The sequence below is a fragment of the Papilio machaon genome, chromosome 17 (assembly GCF_912999745.1).
Source record: "Papilio machaon chromosome 17, ilPapMach1.1, whole genome shotgun sequence".
NCBI classification, from domain to species: Eukaryota; Metazoa; Arthropoda; class Insecta; order Lepidoptera; family Papilionidae; genus Papilio; species Papilio machaon.
Window position 1 is genome coordinate 5465219 of NC_060002.1, and position 25702 is coordinate 5490920.

At 33.2% G+C, this 25702-nt stretch overlaps 1 protein-coding gene across 1 annotated transcript in view; it reads left to right on the forward strand.

The window, feature by feature from the left end:
* Window positions 1-25702, forward strand: part of LOC106721672 (unc-112-related protein) — a 49668-nt gene that overhangs the window by 439 nt on the left and 23527 nt on the right. The gene's annotated exons all lie outside the window — the stretch shown is intronic.

Below are 25702 nucleotides of genomic sequence, written 5' to 3' on the forward strand. Positions count from 1 at the left end.
GGATTTATGTGCGCTTGAGTTTTTTAACTATTTAATGGAAACCATACATTAACATTAGCAAAGATTTGTTGGCAATATAAACAACAGCTTTCACTATCATCATTTACATAATAAAAATAAAAATTCTTAGCACAAAGTTATCACATAAGTCCTCATTTTCCTAATTATAACTTTACAGTTACACAGTGATAACACAAACATTTATAAATAAATGTATGTATAAAATTCAGTGCAAATGCACTACAGAATCAATTTTATTTATTCGGATGATTTAAACCAAACATATGTTTTCATTGAATATATTTACTTTAATAGCAAGCAACATGATACTGATGGTAATATGTTTTTCTTTTAATTGGATATTATAATTTGGTACAAATAATTTTATTATTATAGACAGTTACCTACCACATATTAAAAGATGATTTTATATGGTTGAAGTTATTGCCAAAAACATGATTGAAAAGTCTAGGAAAGTGTATAGTTAACAAAGCTAAATGGTGTTAGAATAAATGACTGTTTGTCAGTTTAATAGTGTAAGTACATTTTAAGAAATTTGGTATTAGGAATACTCATTACCACCTGTTTGTTATTACCAATGAAAACCTAAGTATTGTAATTAATAAATACACTTCACATTTTACATTAAAACTTGTTAATTTGAAATTAAACCTGGAAGGAGACTTTTTGTTGCAATGGTTTTCACACTTCTAAACAATTTTACTTCATTTTAATACAAAATACAATCAACAAATATTTACAGAAAGTGACATATTAAAGTTTAAAAGATTTGGGCGTTAATTTATTTAAATTATGATAATTTTACTAATATTATTAATGCAAATGTTTATACGGATGGATGGATATTTGTAAGAACGTATCTCCAGAACGACTGAATGGATATAGCTGAAATTTGGGATAAATGTAGAACATACTCTGTAAGAACGCATAGACTAATAAAGTTTTTTTTAATTCTGCACAGACGGAGTCGCAGGTCACAGCTAGTGTTTTATAAATTTGCATTTATCCACACATCAAAATCCATTAGAGAATCTCTTTGCCTTAACTGGTTTCATTGGTAATAAAAGCAATCAAGTAATACCAGTTGGTGTAAGGAACAGCAAATTGCGTGAGGGAGATAGCGCGTATTCGCATTCAGGCACGCGTCCTTCGCGGAAAATATGTTAAACAAGTTTTTTATATACGTTTTTGTATGTGAGGATGAACCGCAAATTATAAATATGAAGGAAATGTATTTAAAAATTAAGTCTTATTTTACTGCTATGAATGCTTAAGTCAATTACTCTTACGAGATGTTACTGTTTAGATGGATGGATGGATGGATGTTTGTTTGAAATTATCTCCGGAATGGCTCAACGGATCTTGATGAAATTTGTAACAGATGTATAACATAGTCTGGAAGAACACATAGGTTACTTTTTATTTTATTATTTTAATTTCGCGTGGACGGAGTACCGGGTGACAATTAGTTCTATATTTGATTCAATGATATTAAAAAAAAAAAACAAAAAAATGGGACCCACCTGCAAGCACTTCCTTTCGATTAAAATATTTTTCATCAAAATCGGACCACCAGGGGCGGAGTTTCGCGGTAACACACATAAAAAAAAAATACAGTCGAATTGATAACCTCCTTCTTTTTGAAGTCGGCTAAAAATAGATTTAAAATGTAAATATAAATATTTTGTATTAGGTTATATTTGTCTTTTGTTTGTTTCTTATAATTATTTATAAGTAATTTTCATTAATTCATCATCATCAGCTCAATATACGTCCCCACCGAGGGGCTCAGGGTCTACCCCAAGTTAGAGGTGACTCCGGTTCTTTCATTAATTGCTAATCTTTTATTTTTACTAATGATGTATTCAAATATCTGCAAATGCTATGCGCTCGATGATGATTCTTAAAACACTTTATTTGTATTTAATGATTCATTTCGTTACATCGTATAACAATTTTAAGTTAACTATGTTTGCAAAGATTTGTTTAAGTTTACGTAAATAATATTAAAATTCTCACCTACGCACAGCGCGGCGAGATAACTTTCAAAATGGCGGCAATATTCGCCCACTGTCATGAATTATTCACTATAACACGTACGAGTACGTTTCTTATTAATGTTTGACGAAAACAGTTCCAACTAGTCAACTTAGAAGCCGAATGTTTTACCGAGACCGATATGTAAAAGAAATTCCTCTTCTCAATGCTTAGTTAGCAATATGTCGGTATATTTTTAAATATTTTAATTGATATTTATATGTAAATTTAAAATAAAAGAGATTAATTAACAACTGAGGATTTCTAAATGACACATTTTATATGAAGTAATTTAACCTGACAAAGTAAAATGTTATGAAAGAAAAACTTTAATCAAATTCTGAGACTTTTCATATAAAATAAATAAAATTGCACCCACTATGTACTGTGATATATTTAGTATCATGGATTATGTTAAATAACATTGAAAATAATTTGAAGGTCTTTGTATAGATAAGCGATGTATTCATTGATCTAAAGAATTCGACGCTTGTGTTACGTAATTGCAAATAGTAATATCTTATCTAAAATCTAAATAGAGAACCATTGTATGTGTGTTTGCGTAGACTGTCTGCTGCCATAACGACATAATGAGATAACATAAACGATGCCTTCTGTAAGTCCTTTTCCAAGATTAGCTTATACGTCTTTCAATTTAATGGAAGTAGAGTTGTGTACATCTATCGCGTAAGCATATAATTGAAAAAGATACTCTGACTGTTTAACCCGATAACAATTTGAAGGAAAATAATTCAAGACATCTTAAACTTATAATCGAGCAAGCTTAGTATTTTGGCTGTTTCGTTCCGAAACAGACTGACATAACCCCTTGTAACATTATCCTTAAAATAACGATTTTAGCTATATGTCTAAGACTAGTTGCCGCGACTCCGTCCGCGCGGAATAAAAAAAAACTTAATAAGTAGCGTTAGTGTTCTTTCAGACTATGTTCTACATCTGTGCCAAATTTCCTCAAGATCTTTTGAGCCGTTCCGGAAATACCTTCAAACATCAATCCATTCATCAAAACATTCGCATTTATAATATTAGTAAGATTGGCACTAAAATTAAGATAACGTGGTTCAATCACTTGTAGCACCTAATTTATTAGTGACGCTAGTGCGTTCGTTTAAGCGTATGTGCGTAGTTTCCGGCGCCCCCTCCCGGCCGGCGCAGATAACGTTATCATCCGTTCATTGTTCCTCTATGCATCCCGGCCAATCGTGCACGGCCGTTGACTCGATTGTATTTTTAGCACTCCAACGTTGCGATATTAATCAATATGTCGATACCGGTACAACACTATAATGGCAAATAATTTGCACTTAGGGTTAGAAATAAGTGTCAGGAAAAATAAAGTCTATTATATATTTCATTTTCAAGATAATTTATGGCTTATTCTTTTATTTTTTAATGTTTTTTTTTAATATTATTATCTCAGTAAAATGACCTTCGCAATACTAAGAACACATTGTACTTTTTACGCTATTTTTGAATGACAAATAGAAAATAATTTAGCATTAAAATATGCTAAAGAATGTTGTAAATACCATATTAGTGATGTGCCTGCCCATTGAGTGAAGGCAAATAAGAAGCCGATCTGAATTTAGTCTCGTATGACCAAAAGCGGTCTTTATCGGTACCGGTCTTTAAAATTGCATACAATTTATATGGCGCCTTTTGGTGATTTATGTAGATTGGTAAAATTCCACGAGATGTAATATATTTAGCGATATCAATGTGATAATGAGAGAGTGCATGAACTTTGTATTGCTGGGAGATAACTAGACGAAGAACTATCGATCTGGGGAAAAGATGGCACTTGATATGGTATTAACAATGTCTTTATTCCAGTTAAGTTCTAAGAATAATAATTCTAGGTTCTAAAATTTTTTCCAACTACTTTTAAAATGAATCTTTTAACCTGAGACAGCAGATCCATATCCATTGTTAACTTCTCCAGTAATTTATTATGTTAAGGAAACCAAAGATGGACCGATGATCTGGTCAAGGTTGCGGGAGTATCCTGGATGCGGGTTGCACAGGACCGTTCATCGTGGCGATCTTTGGGGGAGGCCTATGCCCAGCAGTGGGCGTAACGAGGTTGAATGGATGGAATGGAAGGAAACCAATGCTAATATAAATGCAGTGTCATTGTCATCAGCTCATTATATGTCTCCGCTGAGGTACTGGTGCCTACCCTAAGTGCATGCGTAGGCTAGTCAGCCACACTAGCCATGTGCGGGTTGGTTGACTTCAAACATATCTTTGAAATTTTTCGCAGATATGTGCATGTTACATCACGGTATTTTCCTTCGCCGTAAGAAAGTCGAATAAACATAGGTAAATCGAAAAACATATTGGTACGTGGGGGGTTCCAATCCAGGACCTGTAGATTACAAGTCAAATGTTTAACACCTGAACCACCGACGCACTTCCTGAGCCACCGAAAAACTTAATGCAGTGTCAATTCTTAAATATTTTAAAGCTTCGCTTTGTTGTTAAGTTTGTTAGTTCTAGTGAAGCAATGGCCTTTACCATATTGTCGTTTTAAAAAAATCAATGTCTTCATTTTAGAATAGTGATCCTACATTGCATGGGTTATAACTCGCCACTTTGACAGTTATGAAAGAATGCTCTATGGTTTATGGTTTTATCACCGTAGTTAGAACATAAGCTATAAGATTTTATCGGTTTTTGCGAATCATAAACTACCATAAAAGGTGTAGACGGTCATAAATGCCCGGTGCATTCTACGGTGCGGCTCGGGGCAGGTTGGGAACTGTCGCCAACTAGGGCTCACTGCCGGACGCTAACGGTCTCGTGCATATCTTCCCCCCCTCCCTCCACTGCCCCTGCAGCCTCAACACCATCACCCTACTAACTTTGCTAATTGCTTATGCGTGAATGTCTTTATCTATGCTAAGAGTATGACTAGAGATTTGTAGAGTTGCGTACGAATTTGGTTTATAAAAGATTGATAGGATTTAATACATCGAAGTTTGCATTACTATAGTTTAGTTCATTTACGTGCATCAATTTAACTCGAGAAATATATGTATTTATATTTCTTCTAGGTTTGCAATGCAAATTAAGTAGCGATCGAAGACTAACGAAATAGTCCTGCGTCACTGCTTGATATGACGCTCTTCCTATTGTAATACGTAAGTTGGCCGTTTAAACATAGTGGTAGATTTTATAATCCAAAGCCATTTGACGTCACTTATTTAAAGAGATTGTAAGTTCACTGTGTCTATGGGATAGGGATAAAAATAGGATAATGACACCAACTTTGTGACTAAAAGATGTTGGAATAAATGACGCAAAATATGTTTTTTACTGTTGCAGAAAACATTATTAACATTTATTAATTATAGAATTCCCGCTTAGTTCTCAGGATGACAACGCATCTAATATGACTAAAGCGGTTTTCATTATGTTGTACAAACAATTAGGTAAAGTGTTACGTTTTTGAAATCCCTTCGTGTGGTTATTGTGGCTCATTCATATAAAATATTACAAGGAATAACAATATAAATAAATTTATTTCATGGAAACACTGTCAATTATTGTACTGAAAATAAAGGTCGTGTCAAATTGTCGTGAAAAAATCCCTCGACTTCCATAGCGCATAAATTATGATCACGTTCTTTAATATGTAACCATAAGTGTTGTTAATACTAAGTTGGTGTACTGTTTATGGATAAACTGTGGTTTCGTACTGTTGGCATTAATATGCCTGCGTCTAAATAGGCAATGTAATATGCAACGCATGCAAAATAATTTGTTAAAGTTGCAACGTATGTTATGTAAATATATATGAAGACTGAATCTATTTATTGAATTTGTTTTTGTGTTATCTTACTAATATTATAAATGCGAATGTTTGGATGCGTGAATGGATGTTTGCTGGAGATATAGCTGAAAGTTTTGGCATAGATGTAGAACATAATCTGGAAGAACACATAGACTACTAAATACTACTCGTTTATCTATTAGTTACAGGTTTGAAAGTGTCAACTTATTTTGATAATTAGAAGTTCTTGTTGTAGTTTAATTACATGTATCATCAGTAGATTCATAAAGCAAGTTTAACAAGCCTTATCACATTGACACAACCGCAAGGGAGTAATTAATAAAGTACCATTGACATTTCAATCACGCGGTGTCAAATGGCATTTGAAGTGTTAAGATATTTAATTCTACCCGCAAAAGTGTCATTATGCTCACGACAAGATAAATATCATCACCTTTTTGTAAGTTTATAAGATATACACAAAGATCAATATTAGTACTGAATTTGTTATCGATACGAAAAAAACTCAAATAAGGCTGCGTTATGTTGATATAATAACATTCAAACTCGTGATTAGTTGTGAATGCAAGTCTGCGAAATTTCGTGCCACGTGGACTCGAAGCATATAAAGAAAAGAGCACGTAATAATATGCCCTCCCCCCTCTGCATCATTTGACGTCCTAAATACCTAAAATTGTGCAGCCTTTTTTTACTGTATGAAGCCTAAAGTTTGTAGGACACTGTACCTGCGACATAAAATAGTTTTAAAAGATTGCTTCACTTTTATTAATGCTATATTAACGATTGCATTCGGATCACTTGAAATACGTTATAAAATAAAAAATTTAATGATCGAGTGCACTTCTCTGTATGAAAGCTACTTTTAAGACTAGTATATGAAGCGAACATGTATGTTTTGGTCCAATTGTTCTACATATTAACATTAAAGTGTTCGTTTTATTTAAATGAGGGAAATGAGATCGCTATGTTTTAGTCAATTTTTTAGCCGACTTCAAAAAGAAGGAGGTTATCAATTCGACTGATTTTTTTTTTTATGTGTGTTACTGCGAATCCCCGCCCCTGGTGGTCCGATTTTGATAAAAAAATTTTTTTTATATCATAAGGTGAGAAACAAGCAAGCGACAAGTTTAAATCGCCGAAATAGCGAAGCGACCGCTGCAAAGATATCCGCAATTTTCAGATGTATTTCCATTAATCGACGGAGGAGGGGACGGACAGAAAGAGAATATTTCCCCTGTTATTTATTTAAGACCATTGTTATTTCAAAGTAACTGCATTTAACTGATTACATTTGAACGACTTTGTACGACGAGGACGACGTTGAAGATTTGTAGTAAATGTACGCTTCCTGATTATAAAATAAAATATAACATTTATGTGAAAGATAGGAATTAAAATTTAAGACCTCCAACAATAATGTGTTAATGAATTTTTTGTTGTCTGAAACTCACGATAAGATGTAATATAATATTAATAAAATGTTCTTACTTAGTATTATTACATTGCTAAATGATTAATACATGTTATACTGATAGACCTTCAGTGATCATTTAAATTATGTCATCTTAAATGACTCATAAAATAAAACAAAATGATCTTTGTACCCCGCGTTCGTTTCAATACTTTAAATTTGAAGTACACTACACGTTTATATTAATATCAACAATACTTATTTCAATTAAAGGTTTTATATGCATGTATTAAATAACAAAAAAAAATCCAACTGTGTAATTTTAATATTTTTTACACATTTCGCTTACCAGATAAACAATAAAACGATTTGTACACATTCGATTGTTCAACGTTGGTTTGTCCAACACATTGTTGTCTCTGTTTATCCAATCAGAACGAAAGAGATGAAAATATGTTTAAATACAAGTGCCACTACAGTCATAATAAACAGTATCATTTTTATTTAAATTAACATATAAATATGATTTGCAAACTCTACCCAATGGTTTAAGGAACGCTTGCAATGTAAAAAGATGATTCAAGTTTGAAGACTGTTGCGGTCATACACGATTCCAGCGACCGGTTCCTGACACGATCATGACGTCACTGGTTTCGAGCCAAGGGTATTTTATAGCAATGATTTTTATACTAGCTGTCACCCGCGATTTCGTCCGTGCTAAAAAAAATTAATAGGTAGCCTACGCTTTCTTCCAGACTATGTTGAGTCGTTCCGGAGATATCTTCTAACAAACATCCCATTCATCCATTCATCTAAACTTTCGCATATATAATATTAGTAAGATCTCATCATTCGTCACGTGCTTGTCACGTATTTAATCCTATTCATTTTGACATATTTTGGCGATTCTACTATCAATATCGCTAATCGATTGTTATTTTATCTACGGGGTTAATTTAACTGTTAACTGTAGCTATAGTATAGTATAGTATATATACCTAGTATAGTATAGTAACTATAGTATGTAACAAACGAGGTAGATTTTCCTGAAACCTGAAAATAAACCGGAGGTAATAACTAGATTAAAATAAAACTCGTTAGTGTTATTAACATGAAATGAACGTTATTGTTAATTCCGACCAACCTTTTCCCTCGTCAGGGCTAAAGTTGAGGTCACTGAAGTTGATTCGGTTAATTGGTCACCGCACAAGGCCGAATCTCTCACGTTGCTCTTTTTGTACTTTTAGTTTTATTTTTGCAGTGTTAAAAAAGTTATTCAAGATTTGAATTTTCGCGAAATTGAACTTCTGTTCATTGAACTTTTTCTGTTTTCCTCGAAATTATTTATATTGCTTAGAGGTAATTATATAAATTCATCGATGATGAATATTTTTGTACCTATGTAGACAAGAAAGGAGAGCCTAGATCTTGCATTGATATTTTTTTTATTTCTGCTTACACTGATTCTAGCTATTATGAGAAAAAATATTTGTATCTGATCTTAGCAACTAGTTATTTGTTTGCATTACTCATTCCGCTAAAGAGTAATAAATCTCAGAGCGTGCCGTGAAATTTCGAAGTCGAACCATTCTTATTCGTACGTCTATTTATAAAGTGTGACTTCACCGAGGGGTCCCGTTGGCCGGCAGCGCGCACGCTCTGTTGCTGCCCTACACACCGAACGTTGGTGTTTTGCCAAACAAACAAACCGTTTCGAAATTTGTGTGTTATAAAATATATCGTAATCCGATTGAGGTTTAGTGATAGCAGCTGTTATCTGCGTTTATAGATCTATAACCTATAATCTTGATGCTGTATTCTGTAGTGAACATGGAAAATGTAAACTTTTATTCTGATTATCGGATGAAAAATCTTATATTGCTTGATGAACCATAAAAGATATAGTTAAGAAATTATATGCACGATTGGTTCATATGGTAAGTGTGAAGTGTGTGTGAAGACAGAGGAAAGAAGATCCTTCTTGCAAGTACATCGCTGCAATAGCTAAACGTGACTGCAGTAAGCTGCGCATCATAAGGATGCAATTGGTGTTCATTCACTTCCCTTCCGGATGTACCGATCCAATTGCAACTGCAAACTGCATCCTTTACGATGCAGGAAAAGTTCATTGAAAGGAACAACGAACAAGGATTCAAGTAATTGTAGAACACAAGTGGTAATAGGAAGGCGTGCTAAAAAGAATATAAAAATATGCTGCGCCTTCTGTCAACTGATATACAAGTAATTAAAAAGTTCGCCAAGGTGAACCGACCAAGGACACCATTAGAGGGTATTATGAAAAAAGGCGCAGTTTTTGTACAGAAGCTTTTTTGATTGAGTCATTAAGTGGTGTTCTCTAAAGCTTTTTATCAGGTCAAGGTCTGGCGACAAATAGGTCTCGCTTCTTTTATTTACCATGCCATTAGCGGCAATTGTTTTTGCCAACACGTTCTTTGTTTAATCCTAACCGACGTCCTCTGTTTATTATTTGATCGTTTTCTTAAACGGACCCTTCCTTTTTATACGCCCTCATTATGTTTCATCGTCTTGGAATACAAAGATTTTATGGTCGAATAATTTAAGAGTACATAACGTTTACTACTTCGCGTAGTTAGTTGAGTAATATAGGCGTTAGTGGTTAAAAAATCCTGATGAATGGTGGAATAGGATAGAATATTTTTAACTAAATATAAACTTGGTCGTTAAAGAATTATTTCGGGTCACTTATAACAATGTCGAAGTAAATCACAATCTTAAAAGGAAAAAGAAGTCCCCGTCAAAGTCTTATTTGTCACCGTAAGTTTTGGCAGTGGAATCCCACGGTCAGCACGACAAGTTACAAGGCCGCTCGTGTGTGGAATTCTGTTACCATATTTGGATCGGCGCTACTCTGGCATTCTCTTTTTTGATAGCTTTTGATTTGTAACCGGCTCATAAGATTGAAGGCACTAAATTTAGTCAGTAGTTTTGCTGTAAAAATTTAAAATTGTTGGTTATTTTAAGGCAAAAAAATCGGACTAAATTACATGACACTAGATGTGTGAATAAAGCGGTATCAGATTGTATCCGTGTATTATATCATTCAATAACCGTGAATATAATCGTGTTGGGCATCAAACAAGGTCAGAACAAGTAATCGTTTACATAAACATTATTTTTAATTTAATTTCGGTGGTTCATGATGTCAGCGTCGTGTCCGTGGCACAGATTGTGATAGCAATGTCGTATATTTGCACTATATGTGTAATATACGTCACATACGAATATGTAGTTACTAGCTGTCGCCCGCGACTCCGTCCGTGCGGAATGAATAAAACTTAATAAGTAAATTGTGTGTTCTTTCAGATTATTTTCTACATCTGTGCTAAATTTTATCAAGATTCGTTAAGCCGTTCTGGAGATACCTTCTAACAAACATCCATCAATCCATTTAAACTTTCGCATTTATAATATTAGTAAGATATGGGCTTGATTATTTTTTCCGCAACTCCACGGTTAGGTTAGTTAGGTTATAAACATGTATCAATAATTCTTAATCTTAGGTCAAACAATATAAAAAAGTGTAAGATAAACTTCACTATTATATAATGTAATTAAATTATTTACTGTTAATTAAATTGATATGCATTCCTAGGAATTCCAAAAAATATGAAATATTCTATATCATTTATTTTTAAGAAGATATTTCCTTATTTTGTATATTTTGTGTCTAAAATTTTTCCTCATACGTATGTTCCAATTAGGTTTCTAATTGACAATAAACTTCCTCTACAATGCCTATAGTTATGGGTTAATTTTGAATCCGATTCAAGCTAAAATTCGTCTCGATTGGACCCTATTAAAGTCAATCAAGAGGGAAAAATTTCATTTCGATTGTGCTACTGAAATAAAACTTACGGTTTGACCAACCAATAAATTAACCATTAATACAATTCTGATTTGATGTCTTCAAATGCTGTAATTTTAGTTGAATGCATTTGCACTTTGTTCTTACACATTCTTTACGCCTTGTGTTTAAGAAAATAAATACTATTCACGCATTAGATAATTTATACGAGAAGTCTGTCAGGAATGCCCGTTCCAGATTTGTATATTTTTAATCTGTACACATTAATCAAACATGGCGCGTTCGCCGTACAAAAATAGCAGAGTTAAATATCAGGATGTTATCATTAAGAAAGAGAAAAAAGTTTTAATTCTTAGTAACGTAACCGTTTAAATGTTCTCCACATCGTATTCATAATGAAGTAAAACAAACCCAAACATATACTGTAATATATTATGTTAACTTGAAATTTTTACTTCTTACTATTATTATAAATGCGTAAGTTTAGATGGATGGATGGATGCTAGAAGATATCTCCGGAACGGCTTAACGGATCTTGATGAAATTTGGCACAGATGTAGAACATTATCTGGAAAAACAGATAGGCTACTTATTAAGTTTATTTTTTCAAAATTCCCCGCGGAAAGTGTCGTGGGTGAACGCTAGTGTATTATATTTAGACAAAGATTGAAGACTACACTTGTCGACACTTTATTTGTCAATGGACGAGTGTATACTAAATGTATAAGTCTCCGTAATCTGCAATGAATCCCTCTTAGCTTTTCTAAAAGGGGACGATGTGGAACAAGTCAATGCACTTAAAGCTTTTGTTGGGGCTTGATTTCTAGCGACTACCAACATACAACATTTTTCAGGATTACAAGATTTTTACACTTCTCGGTTTTTCATCAGCTTTTTATTGATTTTCTTTGTATAAAAAACACGTATCAGTTAAAAATTTAATAAAAACATACCTAATATTGGTCTCGCTTGTGCAATGTTTGTTGTGCGATTTTAAAATGTTAACTTTAGAAGTGTCAAAAATAACTACCATTTACGAAAATTTTAACGGTGTCGTAGAGTACAAGAGGGTAATTGAACTGTGCATAATAGATCTAAAAATAATATTACGAATTGTAGTAACTTGACAAACAAACTTGTGTTGTCCTGTTATAATTCGATCTCAATTCCTAACACACTGTACCAATCAGCAATCTATCCTACAAGTGCAGTCGAAGGGACCGCGATTTAATTTTCTCTTATGGAGGTATCTTTCCAACTCAAGTTTCTGTCTTATCGTGGTTCAACTTTCGTCGGAAACCGAATATTACAATTGAATTAACTCCTTAATTCATGACCACCCGCATAATAACATCCACCTCTGTCGATGTTAATCATTTAAATTAGTATAAATTACGAAAAAAACCAACGGGTGTACCAATTGATAGATCCCTAACGGATGAAAGTATTTAACGACTACGAATCTTAATACAACATTGTTTTGTAATTAATGTTGTACACTCAATCATGTGTGGTCTCAAACATGAGATTTTTTAATGAAAGTTATCTTACAAACTCTAAAAATATTAAAAAAAAGACTGCAGTATCATAATCATGTGTCTGAATTCAACAACGTGACGATCTTCCATTTTGCATTTTATGCGCTTGAGTTAAGGCGTATTGATTTGGATTAAAGTGCATTTATAGTTGATAAGTTGAACGTAAGTGTAGGTTCCCACGCGAAAATTATATCCGATGGTGGCGAATGGAGAGATAAATATTTAAACTGACTGTTGCGAGCTGCTGTGAAGATACAGAATCAATATTGAAGTGTGTACATGACCTCTTTCATATGCGACGTATATAGTTATGAAGAAAAACTTGATAAATAATTGTAAAAATAGTTTATTTTTTATGTTTTTTTTTGTTAAATATGATTTTTATTTTTGCCGTTAAATAATTTAATTAAAAGAGCATTACAAATCTCCATTTTCATATTCTCTTGTATGAGACTATTTTAATTGCCTTAGAAGGGCTCTTTAAATATTAAAATGAAATAACATGATATTTAATTAAATTCTATTGGATATGTATACAAACAAGACACCGATATTCCCGTTGTAAGATGACTCAATAACATAAGAATTCTATTAATTTAAACAAGTTGAATCCCAGACGTATAGAGTGGCACATGGCGGGCTATGTCCCATCTGAAATAGACGATAGTCTATTTATACCGCGCATCCGCCCTGCGCACGCGCAACACAAGGAACATGGCGCCGGTATTCTGTACCTACGTCCGATTCTATTTCATCAATCAATATAATTTGCTAATTAAAATTCAATTAATACAGCTGCTACCAAGTCTTTTCGCTTATTCATTAATATTGTTTTCTATTTAAGTATGAATTAAATTAACTCTCATGTAGATTGCCAGAATAATGGTCTGTTTTCACAATTATTAATTCACGCAGGTGTATAGAACAATATGAAGTCAATCAATACGTTGTTTTAGGGCATCATTTGATAATGTTATGAAATTTAACCACCCAGCAAAAATGGTGCGAAAGTCAATTTAATAGAAAGCTCTTCATCCGGACCGGAAACATTTCATAAATCACTCGCTCACGCTAAACTAAAAAGGCAATGGATTCTCATTATGTGAACGCCCACGCCTTAACCCGTTTTTGCCTTTATAGTCATTTTTCATACGCACGATGTTACGAGTTTATTTTTATTCAGAAACAGACTACACACGCTTGTTCGAGGAATGCATTTTGAATAATTAATTTTAAAACAGACTTACAAAGAAATACTGTAAGGCTATTTTTTGTTTAGTTAATTTATCTAATCTGGTAACACTTTCAGTTTTGGAACTATTGATTAATTCTATAAAAACTGAAAAATAAACTTTCCATAAAATGATTTGAGCAAAGATTATAGACTATGCACTGTTAACATCAACCAATGTTGTACAATATGTTTCTCAAAGTATAGTAATTGTTATATGTTGCAACAATAACTACTTTACATATTATAATTTAATTCTCTGACTCATAAATTACTGTGCGACAGTGATAAATATTTCCTAACAGGATCTAGTCACATAACTACTGTATCTAAATAGTAGCTAACAAATCTTTGACGTTTAAGTGACAGGACTAGTCAAAAGCGTACACCTTCGCGCTGCCGTATAATGAAAACAAATAAGTTCCAAACTTACTTCATTGTGTGCTTGCTTTGTCTACGTGTTTAGACTTTTGAGACTATGCGTTCATAAAGATGGCAAATGGATATAAGTGTCGGCATGATATGCACATCTGTTTTTGTCAATACCTCACCCCCTGTGAAAATTTGCTGAATTTATTTAATACAGCGGCAACTCTGCCTAGTCCGTTTCTCTATATTCAAAGTGTCCAGTAGTTGTAATTTCTTTGTTTTGATGTCCGTATCGCGAGAAATTCCTACTTTAGCGATGGCTTGTGTTCTTGACAGGTCTGTTTAAGGAGTTTATATGAAGCGACGAGGAGCGTTTAGAGGACGTTAGTACAGATAAAAACTCGAAGCGAGGGCGTTATGAATATTTTTAAATGTGTTTATGACTTCGCAAACAGCACGAGTCGCACCCATAGTGATGTAATTACCATGACGAATATAGTATGTTATTAAAACATTAATATCTTCACATATATTTTTGTCCTCAGTTAGATCAATAGTTGTTCTATACACTTTTTAGTTCTCTGTTGTTTTTACAATTGGTGAGTATGATAATAGTTTAGGAAAATATACGACTAAAGTCTTCGTCGTAGAAAAAGTATAAGATCCCTTGGTTCAGAGTTATTTATTTCTATCGCAGTTATTATCTTGATGTAATTAATCCATTCATAATACCACAACCCACAACCACATGATAAACAATGTATATGAAGAAATTATATAACATTGATAAACCAGATTTGTAGTTGTGGGCGCCGTTGTAAAAAATCAGCATCCTCCTTTTTTGCTATTATCTATATTGTAATTTATGCATGGCTCGTGGGCGAAGCGAAGACATCTTAACTCATATGGTTAACGTTCATCTTAATATATATCGATGACTCACAAAGAATAGCCAAATGATGACTCACGTCGACACTTTCCTTGTGCGTTTAGTGCATAAGCTTGTTACATTTAGGATCGACGTACACGGAAGCAGTCGGTATTCACAGTTTCAAGTGTATAGATTGCCGTACGCTGACAGCTTGAAGCCGTCCGTGTATGTAGGCTCTTGAACTTACGATGTTTTGATGTTTATTTGACACTTGTTGATTTATACCTACATATAATAAGCAATTAATTTTGTTTCATAAAAGAATGTGTTGCGTAACATTTACGTTATTTACCTATAAATATATGCGTATTGGAATTAATTCTACAAATAAAACGTAATCTAGGTCACGGTCCGTCGTGAACCTCTTTGGCTCGTATCGCTTCACCTTTGTTCTCAATGTTTACATGACATCATATGTATATGAGAGCATTTATTGAAAAGGTTTATTCTCTACCAGTTGCACGACTAGTTGGTCGACTTGTTGAATACTGGGTTGTCAAATGTATGCTTTAGTTATAGATCGACTGCTTTGGTTTACTGATTGCTCGACTAATCGACTCGATTGTGCTGATTTTACCTATTTAATTTATTCTTAGTTAACGTACCCATACTACGTGACCCGTTTAGGGGGGGGGGCGGAGTCTTTAAAATGCTACGGTCAGTCACGGGAGGGGGGGGGGTGGTTAAGCTTTTTGTCACGTAGTCGATTTTAATAAGAGAAATCTCGTATTTTTTCGACCTATATTCGAATATAGCGCGGTGTTTAGCGCTTTGTAAACTCACAGTTGGTGCATGGTGGTGCAGTGGACAACCTGTCTCGCGTGCGACCTCTGCGGATTCTATCCAGGAGGCTACAAGAAGTTTTATGTGTTTTGGAAGTCGTCTTTATTGCAGTCTTATGCAATAAAGACGAGTATGAGTCAAATTATTTTTTTTTCAATTTTTGCCTGTGAAATGATTAAAAATCATAATTATGAATTACTACGTGAAAACTAAAGGGGGAGGGGGGGTCTTGGCATATACTACGAATGGTCACCGAGGGGAGGGAGGGGTCGAAAAATCTTAAAAAATAGGTCACGTAGTATGGGTATATTTCCTTATCTACAGTTAACGGGAAATATTATCATAAATATTGTATCACTGTTGTATTTTGTAATATTCTTATCATTTGTAAGAAGTTGCTTTCATTGAAGCAGTACATGAGAAAGTTGGCTTTATTTTTTTGGTATATCTATCATTCTCTATGTGACATATTTATAAATATTTTAATGCTTAATATCTTTAGATTTAGATGCTGAAAAAAAAATATATCGACAGTTCTAAAAGTTATTTCATTCATACGAACAATAAAAATTATTTTGTAATTTGCTACCGTAATTTTTTATGTATTCGTCTACGTGCCCTCTGTCAGCTTTCCATTCGACCTCACTAAGGGCTAATACACACTAAGGTGGAGTTATTATTATTATACGCTAGTTGTTATTATTGTACTATATTTATGTGATATCTCAATTATATACTTTTTATATATTTTGTTTTATACATATATATGTATTGTATTTCTGTAAGAAATGTTATAAACTAAGAAAGTGTGAACTGTTTACATTATGTAAGACTAAATTTGCTCATAGTGCATATGGTGTCTTGTAAAGTCTTAATACATCATAGCATTGTGTACTAGTGTAAAATAAGTGATTTATTAATTCATAGCGGTGATGTTTCTTACAAAATATCTCTGACATTTTGACTTTTACCTCAAGGACGTAGCAGACAAAACAAAGATTTTATTTTAATTTATCTATTTTAAAAGTACTTAATTTCCATTTACAATGTAATGGGTCTATACCCTAAGAACCAAGTTCTTAACGTAAGCGATTGGTCATTAGTCTGCCCTTATTTTTTCGATGGCTCGGGCAATTTACTACGCATTTGCTGCGTCTCGTAACTTAATAACCAATGACAATTCCGATTGATACGCTCTAATTACGAACTCGATTTAAGAATAACCGCTTTGATTACCCAATAACGTTGGAAATGTTGCCGTTTGGTGCTTCGGTTTATTAAAAAAATGGCAGTCGTACTAGAAGCAACATATTTTGCCAAAACAGGAAAATAATCGCTGCCCTTAGATATCTGTAAAAGTTGCTGATGCGTTGTAACTAACATGAATAGAAGAGGGACTTACTCCTATATGTTCTCGTATATCTGGTTGGCTGAGACTTTCAGTGGTGATATATGGAGTGATAGGAAAAATTAACAGACATACCTCCATATATAAATTGGTCAATGGATACACATCATTGAATTAATTCCAAGCTGCATGCGATTCACTTAATTGGCGCCAACATTGATTGTATAAAGCCGCAATGGACAATAGCATCTGTGCCGAACAGCTGTTGGACATATTAAAATTCTAAATGCATTGACGTCATCGATGCACTCAGCCCATTCAGTGCATGCTCGCACGCACATCTAGCTTATACACTGTATTTGTGTGACAGTCATATCCTTTGAAATTATCTGTGTAAATAAATCCTCATCTTAGAAACTAGCAAGGTTTAAGGCAAGGCATATATTTAACCTTTTAATGGTTAATTTCTTAATACATTATGAATACCAGTTTACATTCTATTTTAGACTATTTACAAAGAAACCCATTTACTAATCAGCGTGCAAACCTATTTTTGAACAGCTTTTTGTAACAGCTAGTCAATAGCCTTACCGCTAATTTAGGATCAATGACCTCTAAATATTCCGATACGATTGACTAATCAAAAGTCAACGGAGCGTAGACATCACTCAATAAAACAAACTGTATCATTATGTCTATAGCCTATTTATACATGACTCGATTTAATTTATAATACTTATGATGTTAGTAAATGTTAATATTTTACCGGCCCACTTTCTTATATCGGTACATGTAAGCCCTACAATACAGGCAAAGGTTAACGACTTGATTGAACCAGACGACGATCTGCGAACGTGCTAAGTGAATGATGGTAGCTTCGTTTCCACATGCGACTCCGATAATAAATATTTTCCTGATACTGGTGGGTGCTTTATAACTTACTAGCTGTCGCCCGCTACTCCGTCCGCGCGGAATTTAAAAAAAACTTAATAAGTAGCATATGTGTTTTTCATAAATAATCAGACTGTTGTAAGGCGTATTGCTAGGATTCATATATGGAAATAATAAAACTATTATTTCTACATGGTGGATAACTGCTCAAAAATCTTGGAGCATCAGATATTCTGGAAAAAGTTTTTACTGCTTTTAACTAAGTACGTAAATAAATTTATTTGCTATCTTTAGCTTCCCAAATCTAGACTATCGCTGATTTCGTTACACTTTTGTCGTTCCAAAAACTAGTTTGCTTAGTATGGTGTTGTAAGAGTAGAGGCGAGGCGGTGTTACGATTTCGTGAGAAAAACACTGATGTCGACACCCGATAGCCCGCGATAACGCACCTTATCAGCGCAGAGAAGTGATCCCGCGTACTACTTTACAACTGGACCAGTCTTAAAGAGTTCTGTATTATATTTACTTAGCCGAGATTTAGATATCGTTCTGCGTAAAAATGAAATGAAGGAAAATTTATTTGCAATATTAGATAGATCAGACATTGATATCAAAAGTTCATCGATCTTTTCATAACTTTTATAAAATGCATGAAAAAAAAAAACAATTTGAGACCTTTACGAACAAGTGATTTAGGGTATCGGTTATGTTTTACCCGCAAGGCTTCGACGAAATTATATCCCTTTGCCTCTTATTCATCCAAGCTAGTGGTTGAATTTAAATTCTATGTAGCAACACGTGATGTAATTCGTTAGATAGATTTAGCCTGTGCCCGCTAATGGGTCGGTAGAGAGCCTCAATTGATAATTGGTGTGCCATTGTTAATTGTGCCACGGCCGCGGACGTTTTGTATCGTCTAGCAATGTTTACGTATTCACTGTTAGACAAAGCACGTCTTTTGTGGTTAGTTCATATGAACGGATACTCGAATGTTTTGTAAATCCACTGCCGGAACTCTTTTACAAAATATATTGACGTCCTTATCATTCGAAACCTCTTAAACCTCATATTCGAAAACAAATGAAATAACAATATGCGGTAATGAATGTTGACATAACAAATGTGTTAGCAGTAGGATTTAACGGTTACAGTTCAATGCACTATTAAATACTATTCAATAACGTGCAAATATAATCTTGTTATTACAGACAAAGTATCTCTAAATATCTCCTTATAAGTTGATAAAATTAACATGTACTTAATCTTTGTTTAATTCTTAGCATGACGTATTGTTGATTGACTAGTCTTAGATATAAATCTTAAACTTGTTAACAACTCATATGAGATTAAATTTCACAACCTACCGTTAGATATTATTGAGTTGTTGCCAAATACCCGGTTCATCAGTTGCAATATACCGGTATTACAGAGCTTTCGACTGCCGTGACATTAGTTCGAACACTTATTGCTGTTGACTTTAGTATTGACACATTGTTTCTGTTCAAAGAGAATGTGAGGAACGATGACATTGGTCGAAACACGAAATTAGGATGTGCAATAAGATACGATTCTATTGAATGTTGGCGGATACTTTCACTAATTATCCACTGTTTTTTGGCAATGAATGATTAGCTTTGGTAGTCTGTTATTTTTGGCATTGAGTGTAGACGAGTATAAACGGTGTATTGTCAGAGCAAAATGATTGCAAACTGCTTTCGAATACGATTGACCTCCGATTTAATCTGTCAAAAGGAGTTCTAAGAAACTCGTAATTTTTTTGACAAGTTTATTTATAATTCATTTTTAAACGCATATTATACAACTTTAAAAATAACGGTAGTTACCTTTACATCATTTTGCTCCTGATAACGAAATACAGACACGAAATTAGTTAAAAAATCATTGTATAAAAACGAAAGCAATAGATTTGTTTTGTCCAATGACTGAAGTTTAGTAATAATTATTTTTTGTTTTCAGGTAAAGGTGAGATATAGAGCCAGTTTTCAAAACATAAATTTGGTGAGTAAAAATGGTAAATCATGCGAGAAAACAGTTGTTTTGCAGTACCTGGATTTGACAGTGGTAATTTGTATATGGACGATATAATAAATAGTGTAAATTGATTTCTATGACTAAGAAATATGGATGAAAATCGTTTAACGGTGATACTGTTTTCTATTATCTTCAGCGTGAAATTGTGCATTTGGTTACGGTATTTGTAATATTGTTTTGCGTCGAATGTTTTTCTTACTTGTCAATTTCATTATTAGGGTAAACGTAGTAGAAATAGGTACCTTTATATAGAAAGTACCAAGATTTGTCGTACCCTAGCAATGAAAATATGATGTACGCTTTATCAGTCCGCTGCAATTTACTAAGTAATTTTACACCCACATAATCGCGTTCCTATCATCAGTATTAAACAACCAATATCAACACGTAACAAACCTTTCACCACCTTGGGCTATACGAGTACCTTATTATCTAATCTCCCACGGTTGGCAATGGTTGGCTGCGATTTACTAATACAACTGTTTCTTGTCAATGGACTCGTGAATGGAATGCCTTAGTAGGCGGCTCTTTAACTACACCGCGTAGGGGCGTTCTCATTTTTTGCACTCACTTTTGTTTATGTATTTTGTTGCGTTTAGAAAGCGTGAGTAGATTGAAAACAGCCAGTATTTTATAAAATATAATGAACAAAAAAGATCTCTGTAATCATTCAGTTTACATCAAGAAATTGAACCCTACAAGAACTGATGATGATCTAAGGGAACCTTTACTCTATCTGCCCAAGATAATGAGTGCTGGAACACTCATGTTTCTGTTTTGTAGGAAAAATCTGTAATGAATTCTAGTAAAGTATACACGGTTACCACATTTGTGTATTTACAGTGCGTGTGTTCCGTAGATTAAAAATTCGTTATCAAACAACGTGAAATTCTAACATTTCATGTGTAGATACGACCCCTGTTCGTAAGTCAAACACGCGAGAGCGACATAACGATCCATCCTGTTGTTTCACGTGCACAGAACAATTAGAGCGGGGCTATTAAAATAATATGTTTTCATATTTCAACACGACTCCACGTGTCTCATTGTTCTGGTATAATGGGGTTACGAAACCTAACAGTGTACCTCTATGTGATTATACACGGTTTACCTTTTGTTTGGTTTTATTATAATTGTTTGATTAGCTATGCGTGTACGGTACTTTTTTTTTCAATGTTAATGGCAGAATTTCGTTTAGATCTGGATTCCGATATTGAGAGCTAATGGTAGACATTCAATGCATTATTTCGCAATTACATGGGAATGTTTTTGCAAAGATATCCTCAGATTTATTAATGATTTGCTGAAGATTGTCCTTTGTGAGGACAATATTATGCAGATATTAAACCTATAATACTGATCTCATAGCATCGATCACTCCTATGTTTCCGCAAACCGGTATCCTCAGAGACAGTCATACACAGTCAAACGTCAGATATTCAATATTCAATTCTAAATAATAACACATAAAGATTAATTTTGATCGCTTCTAACTGTTTAAAGTTATCAAGGAAGCAAAACGTGTCTTTATTGTTTGTCCGCTTTTATTATATTTTTATGTTCTGTATTGCATATAAGCTATGACTACTATTTCAATTTAGAATCGGCTTTAACTTTTTAGGTTTATAACCAAAAAAGTTGATATTTATGCTGATATTTGCTAATGTCTTTGGTGAAATCACTTTTGCGTTAACCGGAATCATGTTAATATATACAAATCATCAGAAAACATCTTAACGTGAACTTGCGAAATGACTACGAAAATAAACGCTCTCTCCAATAATGTCTGATACCTGTTGATGTTCGATACTTGAACCTTTTTTTTATTTCAACGTTTATCTAAATAGTTTATCGCTATTTCTAAAGCAGTATTGCATAGAATTTCTCGAGCAAATTTGTAATAAAGTTAATAGCATACATTTTTTTACTATTCTGTATAACGTTTGAACAACAAAATAACAAAAATTCCTTTCTATTTTCCATAGTCGTCTAGTACGAAGCTGTGCATAAAAAACTGTTGTTAAAGAGGTTTCGATCAAACCGCACATTACTCGACGCTAGGCCATTTAATTAGTTTTTACCTAAACAACAAACATGGTAAAACATATTTTATTATAAAGGCTCCCATACACATGCAACTGCGAATCATTTAAATCGGAAGCTATCATTGGTTAGAGAGAATAATTATTTTTACATCTTAAATTAAACGCAATACTTATAAACTTTTTATTTGCATCCAATACGCTCTCACTTGGTTTACTTAATTTAATAATTATGATGAAAGACAGATAAACTGGATAATAGATAACTGGATATAACACAATTTCTATCACACCATTCGAAATAATGTTATTTAGAATGGTAACATGTAACTTGTATACCCGCCTTTACGATCTACGTGAAAGGAATATCAAGAGGTTGTTCAAACTTTTTTACGATCACAGATGGGTTTGTTTTTCATTTCATTAGTGTTATTAGTTGTTTATCTGATTTTACTTAGGTTGCAATGTCCGTTTGTTGATTGAATTCTAGTAATGTAGTACTATTTACGTTACATTGGAGGCGTAAGAAGTGATTTCACAGTTAAGAGCGGGCAAGGTATGCTTTAGTGCATGCCGCATACCTCACTAATTGATCCGACTCTTACCGGTTTTGCAGTCTTGATGCAACATGCGTGAAATAAAAATCTCATCAATAATTTCAAATCTTTTATATTTCATCGCAGTTACACGTTTTTCTAAAGTTATTATATAATCGAGGTAAAAATTAACAATAATGATAGTAACATTGTTAACGCATAACTCATCAGAGCAGTTTGACGCCACGTATACGAGGAAATCAGATTTACCCATATAAGGCATAATAACCACTCGTAATTTATTTATGAGTTATAGTTGACGACATAGTCTAGGACCAAAGATGACTCAACTCTGATAACACGTTATATATAACGTAAAAAAACAATTTCAAACAAAATTCACTCAAAAGTAACATAAAAAAACAATTTCAAACAAAATGCATTCAAAAGTACCATAAAAAACAATCTCAAACAAAATACACTAAAAAGAAACAAAATAATGTCATGAAAACTTCTTTCTTTCTTTCTTCTCTCTTTCAAAAACCCTCTAAACTCTAAAGAAAGTTCTCTTCTTTCTTGTAACATGTCTATATTGTATAATTATTGTTATTTCGCAGTCGGTGTCGGCCGAAGTAAATAGGTGACATTTTATATTTGAGATGTATTAGACATACTTACGTTTATGTCCCTACTTAGGCCGAAACCGACTCCAAAATAACAATAATTATACAATATAGACATGTTACAAGAAAGAAGAGAACTTTCTTTAGAGTTTAGAGGGTTTTTGAAAGAGAGAAGAAAGAAAGAAAGAAGTTTTCATGACATTATTTTGTTTCTTTTTAGTGTATTTTGTTTGAGATTGTTTTTTATGGTACTTTTGAATGCATTTTGTTTGAAATTGTTTTTTTATGTTACTTTTGAGTGAATTTTGTTTGAAATTGTTTTTTTACGTTACTTTTGAGTGCATTTTGTTTGAAATTGTTTTTTTTAAGTTACTTTTAAGCGCATTTTGTTTGACATAGTTTTTTTTTGTTTTGAAGTCGGCTATTTTTTTTTCTTAAAATGTTTGTTTTATTTCTCAATTTTTAGTGAATTTGAAGTTTAATTACAAATTTCCTTAATACGTATAAGGACATAAATAAGACAAATAAAGAAAAGGACTTTCCTATTTAATATGTGTGTACTTCAATTCAAAAACTAATTTAGAATACACCAGATAACCACTTATCCTTTAAACAATGAAATAATTATCAAAATCGGTATACAAATTGAAAATTAACGAACTAATACATCGTAGCGTGCCTTTAATTTTGTCCAGCCGCGCGCCGCAGTAGCATTTTTCGAATGCGCGTAGTTTTTAATAATTTAATATCTTCCAAACTATTGATCAGAATTACATAGTTTAAAGGCTAATGTAATCTGCATTTAATACTCTAGCCATCAAACATATTTATTTGGATAAGGATTCATATCGAATATAATATAATAGCGCCGTAAGCTTACGACGCTGTTTTTCGTGTGCAATATAATCGAAGTTTGTTCATAATAACATGGTTTTTGTGAGACATCCATAGATGATAGATATATGCCACCTGAGACTTTTATTTAGAAAATTTAAGGATCTATAATTACTCGATACATCATTTTAATGTAGGTCATATAGTTTGACCTACGTAAGCCCAGAAAGCAAATTTGTGCTATTCATTGTAACGCGATGTAGCATTTTTCGTTTCCGCGTAATTTTATTCTTACGATATCTCCTAAACTATTAGACAGAATGATATAGTTTCAATTGCAAATATAATCTACATTAAATTCTCTTGATAATGAACATGTTTATTTACATAAGGGTTAATACTGAACTTGAATAATAGCGTCGGAAATAGGGCATGAATTTAATTAATGTTTCGTAAAGAAAACAATGGTTATTGTGAGAAAACTATAAAATATAGATATATGCTATCGCGGACTTTTATTTAGCACATTTAAAGAGCTACAAATCGCCATACATCATTTTTATGTAGGTCCTATAGTTTAGCCTACGTAAGCGCTGAAAGCAAAAATGTCCCTAATTTCCGCAACAAATTTTGAAGCTATATTCAAAATCTACTAGTCTTCTAGTTATTTAAAAAAAAAACAAAAAAATGGGACCCACCTGCAAGCACTTCCTTTCGATTAAAATAATTTTTATCAAAATCGGACCACCAGGGGCCGAGTTTCGCGGTAACACACATAAAAAAAAAAAAAAAAAAAAAAAATACAGTCGAATTGATAACCTCCTTCTTTTTGAAGTCGGCTAAAAATTGTTTTAAACGACTCATTAGTCAGAAGCGCTAATGACCCAGTGTCTAATTAAGCTGACTGCTTTAGTCAGTCGTAGGTTCGATTTAATAAATATGTACAATGTAATTTTTTGTTCAAACTATTTTTTATAGTTTTATCCTTGATACGACTTTAATAAATTAAATTTCTCATTTACGTTTTATAACTGGTGGATGCTATTTACTGTACATACATCATATTGTGATGTGTTCTCATCTTTTGTTTCAATTGTTTATTCGTATAAAATCGACTAATCATACTAATTTTATAAATTCGACTATTTAGATTGATTGATGGATGGATGTTTGTTTGAAGGTATCTCCGAAACGGCTAAACGGATCTTGATGAAATTTGGTACAGATGTAGATCATAGTCTGGAAGAACACATAGGCTACTTATTACGTTTCTTTTTCCGCGCGGACGGAGTCGCAGGCGATAGCTAGTAGCATATAAAAGAGAATTAGCGATCCATCTAACTTGTAGTCCATTGCTTCAGAGATCAGGTGCCGTGGGCTGACGGAAGCCG